Raw genomic sequence first — 12,720 nt, 5'->3', positions numbered from 1 at the left:
GTCCGGATATCGAATCTCGCGAATGAAGTCAGCCTTCAGAAGCCTCTCCACTTCTTCTTTTATTGCCTGTCGCCTTTCAAAAGCAAAGTGTCTCCTTTTCTGTTTCACCGGTCTGCAGGTTGAATCGACACCAAGCCTATGAGTGCTGATCTCTGGATCGATGCCGGGCATATCGGCAGGAACCCATGCAAAGACATCTGCATTGCCCTGGAGAAACTCGGTGAGTTGATGTTGAATGCTACTACTAAGGGAGGAACCGATCAGAGCGACTTTCTCACCGTCCTCCGGGCACAGTGGGATGGAGAGTAGGTCCTCAGCGGGTTGAGTACCCCTGAGTTCGTCCCTTACATCAAGCAGTTCGATTGGCAGTGATTCCACTGCGTTTTTTCCTTTCAGTGCCATTGCATAGCACTCCCTTGATTGAGGCTGATCTCCGCGAACTTCCCCCACGCCATTAGGGGTTATGAATTTCATTTTTTGGTGGTAGGCTGAGGCGACTGCTCGGATCAGATTCTGGCCAGGCCGTCCCAAGATAGCATTATAGACCGAGGTGGCCTTCACTACCAGGAAGTTAACCATGGCGAACGCTTGACATGGTGAATCTCCGACAAGAACAGGGAGCTCGATCTGTCCTACCACTTTTACGACCTCTCCGGAGAAGCCGAACAAATCTGAGTTCGCCGGCCTTAGACGGTCGTCGCCTATCATCATTTTCTCGAAGGCATGGTAGTATAGAATATCCGCTGAGCTCCCGTTGTCCACAAGAATTTTCTTTACCTCCCAGTTAGCAACGAGCATAGTTAACACCAATGCATCGTCGTGGGGCAAAATAAGGCTGTCCAGATCTGCGTCCGAGAAGGAGATCTCATTCTCCGTTCTTGACTTTTTGCTGGTTGTGTGAACGGCGTTAACTTGCCGTGCATATGCTTTTCGAGCAGCAGAGGAGGTGCCCCCAGCGGCTGGTCCGCCCATGATTGTATTGATAACCCCCCTTGGTTGAGATCGGGGTGCCTCAGGCTGCGCGTCGGTGACCTGAGAAGTCTTATCCTGAGGAGGGGGCTGCTGTGATCTTCGAGGGCTACGGCCCTGGGGACTCTTTCCTTTGCGCTCTTGGGTGCGGCCGTCATTCTGGATGTATTTTTTCAAATAACCCCGGCTGATCAGCTGCTCAATTTCTCCCTTGAGCTGCCAGCAATCCTCTGTGTCATGGCCGTGGTCCTTGTGAAACCGACAGTACTTTGAAGGATCTCTTCTGTTTCCCTTGGAGATCATTCTGGGCGGCCACTTCACAAACTCCTCCTCACTGATTGCCGCCAGTATGTGCTTTCTAGAGGTATTGAGAGGTGTGAAGTTCTCTTCTCTTCTCTGAGGGGGTGGAGACTTCTCTTTCCTGGGAGGTTTATCCTCCCTACGCTGTTTAGGCAGATTCTTCTCTTCAGAGGTTATCCTCCGGTTTGAATTAAGAGCTGCCAGTGTTTCTTCCACTGTTATGTACTCTTCTGCCCCGGCCATGAGATCCGCCAGTGAGTGCGGATTTTGCCGAGCCACCGCTCGACGAAAATCATCAGATCTTGCACCGGTGAGGAGTGCGTTCATAGCCGCTGAGGGATCTAAATTGGGCACCTGTAGTGCCTCCCTGTTGAAGCGGCGGACGAACACCTTCAGGGGTTCATTATCATCCTGTCGCAAGGCCATCAGGGATGCAGTCGTTTTCTTCGGCCTACGGCTACTCATGAAATGGCGGACCAGATCCTCTCCAAAATCATCGAAATTGTTGATGGAGTTTGGTTTGATCCTGGAGTACCAGTCTCTTGCCGCGCCAGTGAGCGTCGTTGGGAAGGCTCTGCAGATGAAGCCGTCGGAGGCGCCGTGGAGGAGCATCATTGTTCTAAATGTCTCCAAATGATCCACGGGATCGGTAGTGCCGTCGTACTGAGGGACGGCAGGCATTTTAAATCCTCTGGGTGCTGGAGCACTCAGGACATCACTAGTGAACGGCGTTCTGCTTGAGAACGCTCTGGAGGCGGGCCGGCTCTGATCCTTCGCCAATTCCTCTATTCGGTGGTTCATCTCCTCCATTCTCTGTAGCAGCGGATCCGTTCTGCGGTCTGGGGACCTGATTCTTCCCACAAATGGGCTTGCCGCAGAACCGGACTGACTTTCCGGACTCCTACGACGAGGCCGAGATTTTGCCGGTGGCAAACGATCTTCGTGAGGCCGGCGCCTCTGCGTGGAGCGAGACCGCGATCTTTCGCGGTGATGAGGTTCTGTCTGGGCGTGCCTCACTATGGGGCGATGAACTTGTCTAGCGGAGTGATGAGTTCTGCCCTCCCCATGACGTGATGACTCTCCCCTGTGGACTCCTTGGGCAGATCGCGGGGCCTCTGGAGGAGGTGGAGGGGGTGCTTGAAGTAGTTGTTGGTACTGACCAACAAGGGCCGTCATCTGCTGGAAGAGGGCTTGGACCTGCTCCGAGGTGGGCACGGGATTGTGATGCTCCGAGCGAGGAAGGCTTTGGTCGGCAGATGCTGCCACTACCATCGAGGCGATTCGACCGCTCCGGGTCCTACGAGGTAGCGCGGCTTGGTCGTTCTGCGCAGAAGCTAACCGCGCACTCTTGCGCCCTGCCATTTTTGTAAGTGAGATATGTAAGAACAGCTTTTAGTTCTTGGTCCCACGGATGGCGCCAATCTGTTAGACCTAAAATCGGTAACAGGTACAGCAGTGGCGTAAGAACTGAGAGCGAGTGACGAGGGAGGTTGAGTATGAGTCCTGTGGTGAGTGCTTAGTCCTGCACAAGGCAAACGAGGTCAGAAGACCAGACCGGATTTTACTCCGGACAGGCCCTTCGACACTCAAGTCAGTATGAGCAGGAGTGAAGGGGAGATGTCTAAGAGTTTTAGGGAGAGAAGGGATTTTCGCATTACCCATTAGTCTGAGCTTTAGTCCCCTATTTATAGGGAAGATCTGTTGAGGTGTCCTGGACAGGTGTCCAGGACAGGTGGTGGTCTGTGAGAGGCTGGATCTCACCTACTCTGGGACAGGTGGCAGCCCGTGAGAGGCTGGATCTCACCTACTCTGGGACAGGTGGCAGCCTGTGAGAGGCTGGTGTTTTCACACCCCATCAACACGTTTCAGGTTTCCCATTTCCGATTTGAATTATTTTTCAAATTTTATTTTATTTTTAAAAAAATATTTACGGGCAGTCATAACTGCAACTAATATTTTTTATTTTCACAAATGGTCATGACCGTCGGTAAAGATATGTAAAAATAACTAAACAATAACTACGCTTTTTAGTTTTTACAAGCAATCAAAAGGTGGCAAAAATAAAGTGCCAGTAAAGACATCATTGTAGTGGTGATCATAACAATCGGTCGAAGGTATCTTCTACTAGTAGATAATTTATTCTCCACTAAAGGCTATACCGAATTACCGATGCTACATTTACTAGCAAATGTATGACCGCTGATTTTCACAAGTGGTCCCTTAAAGCTGTTTTATCACAATACATTGCCAGTGGATTCCGTGGTATATCCTTTACCGGCAGATTTATATACTTATAACGGCGGTTAGGACAACCGGTAAAACCCTAATTTCTTGTAGATATGTGCGCGCAAGAGAGAGAGAGAGAGAGAGAGAGAGAGAGATTTTATATCTGTTTTATTGCGATATATTCCGCGCCGATTTCAAGTTCTATTTTACTAATATTTATAATTTTTAGATTATTGCATTAATATATTATTAAGAATTTATATTTATCAATTTATAGAAATATAACAGGTTGATGACAAATTCACAATAAACTTATTGTGACTAAGCCTTTCAGCCAATTGTTCTTACATCTGACCACAACACAAACTCAAACTAAACAACCAAGTAAATAATGTAATTAGTCATTAATCAAGTTTTAAGCACTATGATTTGTTGTTCAGTGCTTGATCACAGTTTTAAGAAATTCTATAGCCCAAAATTGACTTCAATGAACAATTAATATTGCAATATCTTTTTGCTTTTGTTTAGTTTAATTTAATCTTACTATTTTTTGGATATATTCTTTGCACTAGGAACATTGTTAAGGTCAAGGAGGGCTAATAATACTTATGGGGGACAAATAAATCCAAAAAGGAAGGATTTTAATATCCTTTCAAGGGTTTGGGCTTAGTTTTTGATATGGAGAAAGAGAATTAAAAAGTGGGAGCCCTTTGTATGCTTTGTTGTCTGGATTCCATGCACACCTTGCATGGAATATTTGTGTTTCATTGAGCCTAACTTAAGCAAAAATAGTTTAATGAAAGGCATCTTCTATTATATATAGTCATTTCTCTAATTTCAAAATGACAATAGAAAATTATTTTTTTCATATTCCAATCCATTTTTTTTTATTTTTTTGCTTTACTAATTTACGCAATTTCGATGGCTACTCTAGAAGGTCACCCTTGACTTGATTTAAAAAAAAAAAAAAATGAAAAACAAAAACAATTAACATGCTTAGATAAGATGGGATTTGCTAGGCAATTTCTCAGAAAGCCATTTTGCGGCTCACTTTTTCAGTAGAGAACTACGTTAGATGAATTAAATGAATAAGTCAAAATCTGCTACAAGGTAGCTGTTCTCTCCTGAAAAAAGTGGTCCGCGAAATTGCCTAGCAAGTCCCATATAAAATATATGAGAAATTAAAAAATATTTAAAAGGAAAAGAAAAGGAGTGTCCCAAGCTATGTTCCATGATATATCTTATATCATAGTCTATTTTTTGATGATTAAGAGCTTGGTAATGAATTATATATTTTTGTTTTTGATATGAAATATAAGTTAGTTAATAGGTGAATGCTACCTATAGATGCATGGACCTCAAACAAAGAGGCACACCAGAGCAATTTAATGTTTTGAAGTGTGTTAACATTGAAGAAGTAGGTATTAGGAAGATTTAAGAAACATATCAGCTAGAAGTCTTCTATTTAATAACTAAAATCTAGTGAGAATAGAAGACTTAAGAGGCATTTCATCAATCCTAAACACCAGATGCAGGAAAGGGACCTGTATATATTTTAGGGATTTTTGCTTATTAGTCCCTACATGGCAAAATAATTGCTTATTAGTCCCTAAGAAAAGCATATTATCTTAGTAGTCCTACTTTTAGAAAATATTTGCTAATTAAAAGGTCCCTAAAACTCACCAACGTTAATTTTCTCCGTTAAAAATATTAAAATGGCAAATTTAACCGCAACTCATTTAATCCGTTTTAGCGTATTTAGATTTCCCTTCCAATATTTTTGGAAAATAACTAGGAAATAAGCAAAAATATTATCTCCTTCAATATTCTTGTCAAAAATCCTTCAACAAAAAAATCATTTTAAATAAATTGAAAATCCCTCTAAAATAAATTAAATAGGGTCGGTTTGAGTTATCTTTTCTTCATGGATAAATAAAGTAAGAAATTTTAGGAATATTTTTCGTTTCAAACTTTTCCAAGAAATTCCTATCTTGGTTGGATTGCAAGAAAATATCTCTGATGGAAAATTATTTCTATGGAATTTTTTTCAATGATTTAAGAGGAGAATTATGTCTATTAATTTAGAGGGAGAATGCCAAAGGGAAAGTCAAAATGGGATAAAACGTTAACAAGTTTGAAGGATTTTACAAGATTTTTGAAGAGAATATTGGAAAAGATACTACCTTTTCTTATTTCCTAAATTTTCTCCGAAAATATTGGAAGGGAAATCAAAATCCGCCAAAACGGATTAAAGGGGTTGGAGGGCAAATTTGCTATTTTAGAATTTTTAACGGAGAAAATTGACGTAGGGGAGTTTTAGGGACTTTTTAGCAAATATTTTCTAAAAATATGACTGCTAAGATAATATGCTTTTCTTAGGGACTAATAAGCAAAAAATCCCTATATTTTAAGAAACTTGGAAATAACTTTGAAATATTTTAAGGGAAATGTTATCAGCACAACTGTATTTTGATGAGGGCACTCCTGACTTTATTAAAAGTACGGTATGGCCCTCACCATAAGATGATCCAAACCGTCCATTAGATGGGCCACAACTTAAACAGGTTGTGCCCCAAAAATCATTTCCATAGGTTGATCGTAACCCTTCGATCTATAGAGAGTTAGGATCAAGCCTCTAACGTTCAGATCGGAGGGTTACGATCAACCTATGGAAATGATTTTTGGGGTACAACCTATTTAGGTTGTTGCCCATCTAATGGACTTTAGGTTGTGGCCCATCTAATGGACAGTTTGGATCATCTTATGGTGCAGGCCATACCGTACTTTTAATAAAGTGATGAGTGCCCTCATCAAAATACAGTAGTGCTGATAACATTTCCCTATTTTAATATTTCCATTGCATAATATATAGAAAACTTAGGCTGGTTCAATTTTATTTTATTTTATTTTCAAAATGACGGTGGATTTTTACAAAGGGTATTCGAGTCTTTTCACCTAAGAATTGATGACCTTTTCTCCCACAGCTTTTCTGTCGGTGGGGAAGTTACAAAGAAAATATTCCAATCAGCTCATGAGGGCCCCTTTGAAATGGATAGGGATACCTTTGATTTTTCTTTCGAGTCCTTTTCTAAAAAAAGAGCACATGAAAATACTGATTAAATTTCACACACTACATAATAATAAAAACATAACTTTGAATTACATGACCTCATTAATTCACTAAGGATTAGAATTTTTATTTTTTGGCGTAATTTTATGAGAAGTCGATGTTGAATACTACGATTCTTGTGCGGCGAGTCGAAACCCAATACAGGTTTCAGGATCAAAACCATGATCTTGATGTTACAAATCTAAGATCATAACCACAAGTTTATTCTCGGGTGAGCGTTTTAACATGAGAATGGGATTTTGGTGGAATTTCTAGGCTAAATCCTGGACCTCCCAACTAACTTGGGTTTTCATAGTGGAAGCTAAAAGTCGGGTGGGACTAATGTGTTCGGTATATAATATAACCCATGTATGTTCTAATATAAGCCCAGATAATGGACCTGTGTAGTGGGCCTATTTGGGCTAGAGCCCACTAACCTATTAAAACCCTAGTGTATCTAATATATATAGGGGCTGGAGGCAACAAACTTGGTATTCCAAATTAGATACCTTGGGTGTAATGCTTTAAGCAACTTCTTGCTTGACCAAATTACTCTTAAGACTTGGGACTGTATTGCTTATGTAAGGATACCAGATCCTAGGAGATTTAAAGTGGGAACTAGAACAAACACTTGTGTTTATCTAGGAGGTGTAGAAGATAGTGCCGGTGATCGATTTTTGGATCTATCAACCAATATGGTTATAGAATCTCGAGATGCAATTTTTCTTTGAGAATAAATTTATCAGAGATCAGGGTTTGACCATACCAGGCGATACAGAGATGGTTACAGAATTGCCGGTTGAGTCTGAACCAGTTACTTCTGACACTTGTCCCAATCTGATTTCTGAATCAGTTCCTGTAAGAGTTTCTACAAGAGATAGAGTACTCAAGAATTTGGTGAGGACTTTGTGACCTACAAATTGGAGAATGATCCATCATCCTATCAGGACGTGATGAGATCTAGGGACTCTATATTGTGGGCATAAGCCATTCATGATGAAATGAGCTCTATGTTAGAAAATCTAACTTGGCAGCTAGTCGATTTGCCAAAAGGAGTTAAGACTATGGGCTGTAAGTAGATATTTGTATGTGATTATACAAAGTTTATTATGGTCTTAATCAAGCACCTAAATTGTGACATCAGAAATTTGACATAGTAGTAAACAGCTTTGTGTTTCTGACAAATTACTCGGATAAATGCCTTTACTATAGTTTTGTGTCGAATAAGGTCATGATTATTTGCTTGTATGTAGATGTTGATTCTTATTTCCAATCTCTCTCTGTGATGAGTATTGTGAAACTAATCTTGGGTAAAGACTTCGACATACAAAGACCTTGGTGTTGTTAACACAATTCTTGGTATGAATGTAAGTTTTTGAAAGGCAAGGAATCACCTTTGGGCTAACCCATTATATGAAAAACTACTTTCTTTTTGAGGCTGCAGTGAGTGCAAACCGATTGAGACACCATTTGATTATACCAAGAAGCTGATCTCTAATGAAGGAGACATTGTGAATCAGTTAGATTATTCTAAACTGATTGGTAGTCTCATGTATGCTATGTGTTGCACTAGGCCAGACATAGCCTTTACAGTTGGCATGCCAAGTCGTTTCACTAGTACTCCTGGCCATGAGCACTGGGATGCCCTTATGAGGCTGATGCGATACCTTAAGGGTACTCAAAATTATACTCTTTGTTATTGTGGCCATCCTCCTGTATTGGACGGATATTCTGATGCATCATGGGGCTCAGAATCAGAGGACAACAAATTTATTGCTGTTGTGCGGAAGTCGAATTGGAACTTTATGCTCTAACTTCAGCTATAGATGAAAGCTAAGGGATAAAGAATCTGATTATGGTTATGGCATTCCACTGACCTGGTTAAAGATTAGTTCTTAGTGGGTTAAGGATTAGTTCCTTATGTGTGTTCTGTGATAATCAAGCTACAACAATGGTTGTGAAGAAATTACTCTTTAGTGGTAAGAGGAGACATCTTAGGCTGAAACAGGCCATATGCTGCATTATCTCAAGAACACGAGATTATCACTTTGATTGATACGAAATCGAAGGATAATAAGCCGAAGCTCTCACAAAAGGGACTGACCAAAGATCGAATATTCAAAATTGTCGGGGAGATGGGGTTAAAGACCGTGTAGACATGTCTTAACCTACATCAATGTTATTTTGAATTTTTCGAATCTCCCTCTCTTGGCCAAGATAGGCACTTGATATGTTTCGATGATGTTTACAGTTGTTGTATGTCATTCCACATTTGATGACATGTCCTTTTTGGGAAATGTTGTATATTCCAAACTTGATGATACATCTTAACTTAAATATGGATAAGATGACTGTAACATTCCAAAAAGAAACATGAAATGGTTCTTTGCAAAAGACACTATTTGGTCTTGTTCTTTATTGAACTTGACAATTAGTAATGGTTCTTTGCAAAAAAAGCTATTTAGGTCTTGTTCTTTATTGAAACTTGACAATGATGCTTATGGTGAGAGTGATACTGATACTTTTTTCAGCCATTTTAGAATTGTACTAAGTTCTTCTTCAGGTAGAACTAGATACTTTCGTGAATTATGGAATTGTACTAAGTTCTTCTTTAGGTAGAACTAGATACTTTCATGTTTATAATATTGGTTGGATTCATTTTTATTTTGAATTTTTCGAATCTCCCTCTCTTGGCCAAGATAGGCACTTGATATGTTTCGATGATGTTTACAGTTGTTGTATGTCATTCCACATTTGATGGCATGTCCTTTTTGGGAAAGATTGTACATTCCAAACTTGATGATACATCTTAACTCAAATATGGATAAGATGACTGTAACATTCCAAAAAGAAACATGAAATGGTTCTTTGCAAAAGACACTATTTGGTCTTGTTCTTTATTGAACTTGACAATTAGTAATGGTTCTTTGCAAAAAAAGCTATTTAAGTCTTGTTCTTTATTGAAACTTGACATTGATACTTATGGTGAGAGTGATACTGATACTTTTTTCAGCCATTTTAGAATTGTACTAAGTTCTTCTTCAGGTAGAACTAGATACTTTCGTGAATTATGGAATTGTACTAAGTTCTTCTTTAGGTAGAACTAGATACTTTCATATTTATAATATTGGTTGGATTCATTTTTATGAAATCCATATTTGATAATTCACAGGGATTGGCGAAAAAGGAGGAGCTTGTCTTGATTTGGACTTTGATGAAGATGACTTACTTGATGAGTAAATCTTCTAAAGTCATAAAGACTATGCTTGCATTTCAGTATGCATAGAGTTCACCTTTTTGTGGAACTTTATTTTGGATCTCGATGAGAATCATACCTCATGAATGAATTCATCTAAGATCAGTGGGGTTCACTTATATGTGAAACTACCTTTTGGTTGAGTTTAGCTTGTTGTATATCTAAAACTCTTGGTTTGTCATAAAAGGATTCATGTTTTCAGTTGGGTTACAGATCTTTTTATGATATAGACCATATGGTGGTGTGGATGATTCAATATTTTGTTTTTGAGCATTACACTATCTATCTATTAGATTGTGCTATCTGTAGAACATAGGAAGAGATTGTTGGGTATATAATATAACCCATGTATGTTCTAATATAAGCCCAATAAGATAATGGACCCGTGTAGTGGGCCTATTTGGGCTAGAGCCCACTAACCTATTAAAACCCTAGTCTATCTAATATATATAGGGGCTGGAGGCAACAAACTTGGTATTTCAAATTAGATACCTTGGGTGTAATGCTTCAAGCAACCTCTTGCTTGACCTAATTACTCTAACATAATGTGCTACTCCTCAAGTCCTCAAGAGTTCCCTAAAATCCAATGCGACTAACCCTCCTTATTCTACTTTGTTGTTGTTGTTGCTGTTGTAGGTAGGGTTAAGAACCCTAACCTGAGTGACCTTAGTTACACTTGGGAGCATCATCACCAAGGCAAAGGGTCAAACCATTGCCATACTTGGGTCCATAAAGAAGAGGGCATGAGCCCCAACCCTTAGGGCTGGTTTGTTTTGATTTTGTAGCGATTGTGAGTCCAAAACTTATTACTGGACTCAAAATTAAGGCCTTGTTCGTTTAAGATTACGACAACCAATTGTGAATCCAACACCAATTAATTTTGTGTCCAATAATTGGTTTTGGACTCCCAATAGGTTGTCGCAAACTTATACGAACTGGGCCTCAATGTAAATCTGAGTCCAATTATTGGACCCAAAACTGATTATTTTTTCCTTGCATTTTAGCCACTTCATATCATCCCTCTTACCATCTACTCAGTTTTGGTATAATCTCCTCAGGCCATGTTTGGCAGGCATGAATATTTCTTCCATTGAATATTATTTTACAAAAATCAATGGAAAATTAGATGCTTTTATTAATGCTAATTCTTAAGTAATTTTTTTTATAATTTTTTTCGAAGGAGATTCGAGAGCTTTTCGCCAATCGAGGTGGCCACAGGCAAGACAGCTAACGTTCCTATTTTTTAATGGAATAATAAAATCTATTTCACTGGTTGAAATTGTTGTATTGGTTTGTGCAATTAGAAGGAAAGATTTTTTTAACTGGATTTTTTATAAATTTTTTTGTCTTCATTTTGAAAAGTTAGAAACAGCAAGGATTTGAAGAGTTGAAAGTTGAAACAGTAATCTCTTATGGGGTCCAATGCAATAAAAATCACACAAAATGCCTGGTCAGGATATATTATTATATGACTTATATGTTTTTTTCCTTCAAGTTATGAATGATTCAGAATCATAAGAAATCATGCAAACTGTACACTTCTAATCATTGAGGGAAATAAAGTAATTCCAATAATACTCTGTAGATTACAGAATCTTTTTTCTTCTAGCATGGTTTTCATCCCCATGATGCTTTTAATAGATAGTGTTGTCAGAAACTTACTAGAATTCCAGCTAGACTTTAGAAATTAACTAAAAAGTAAAAACAATAAGGACCCGTTTTGATATGCGGATTTTAGAATCAGGGATTTCTTCAAAATTGTAGATAAGAGACAAGAGAAGAAGGGAACCATAAAAGAAAAAGTCATCAGATTTAATTTTAATTCCATGAAATTTCATGAATGTACAAGAAAAACATATCCGATGGAATATCTTTTCTCTGGATTTTTTTTTTCTTCCAACAATTTAGAGGGAAATAATATGATTATCGTTAGTTTAGAAGAATATCATCATAAATTGAAGGTCCCTCTAAATAAAAATTGAACAAGGTTGGCTCAAGTTATTTTTTTTTCTTGGATAAAAAAACTAGGCAATTAAATTTTTTTTTTCCCGTCCAAACTTTTCCACAAAATTCTAGCAATCCAAACAGGGTCTTAGATATGAAGATTACTATCTTAATTCATCTTTTTATCAGCTCTTAAAATCATAAATATGACTACCAATCTTGGTTAAATTTTCCACGTATTCGATTTTCATGGAAATGGAAGAGTTGGATTTTTTTTTTACTTCAATTTCCCTTCGATGTGAGAGGCCAGATTTGTTGTATATTTTTCTGTAATTATAGCACTTTTATTTTTGGTCATAGACGTGCACCACAGGTTTCTTGCATTTTCTTGAGTCCAAAAAGATAATGAGTTTTTTTTTTTTTTCCTAAGTAGAAAAATGTCCATGTTTAAGGGGGTTTCCAAGATTTCAATGATCTTTCCAGGAAAAAGAAAGATACCCTTATTTTTAGAAGATCCAAAGAATTTTGATCTTTCCACACAATGATGAAACTTTTCAAAGTGATAATGATTTTGAAAAAAAAAAAAATCCCATCAGGAAAAGGATTGATGTTATATTTCCATGTGGATGGTATACCATAATGGAAAACTTTAACTAAACATGGGGGTATATGCAAGAAAAAATTCCTACTTTTGATTTTCTCATTTTACAATCTTTTGGTAGTTTTGGTATTGGAATCTTAAAGAGATGGATTGCTTGAGACACAATACAAAGTTTGAGGACCCCACAGTGAAATTTCCCATGTTTCTCCTGCCTTTTTCTTTTGACTTTTCTTTTGTTATTCTTTTTACTGACTTTTGATTTAAGCATGGGTTTAAAATCCTCTTTCTTCTCTTCACTAAAATATCTTATATGAG

This window comes from Tasmannia lanceolata, unplaced genomic scaffold, assembly GCF_043159265.1.
Source record: "Tasmannia lanceolata isolate RefF3 unplaced genomic scaffold, GAP_Taslan_0.1 ptg000002l, whole genome shotgun sequence".
NCBI lineage: Eukaryota > Viridiplantae > Streptophyta > Magnoliopsida > Canellales > Winteraceae > Tasmannia > Tasmannia lanceolata.
The sequence above is the reverse complement of the archived record's forward strand: the minus strand, read 5'-3'. Positions refer to the sequence as shown.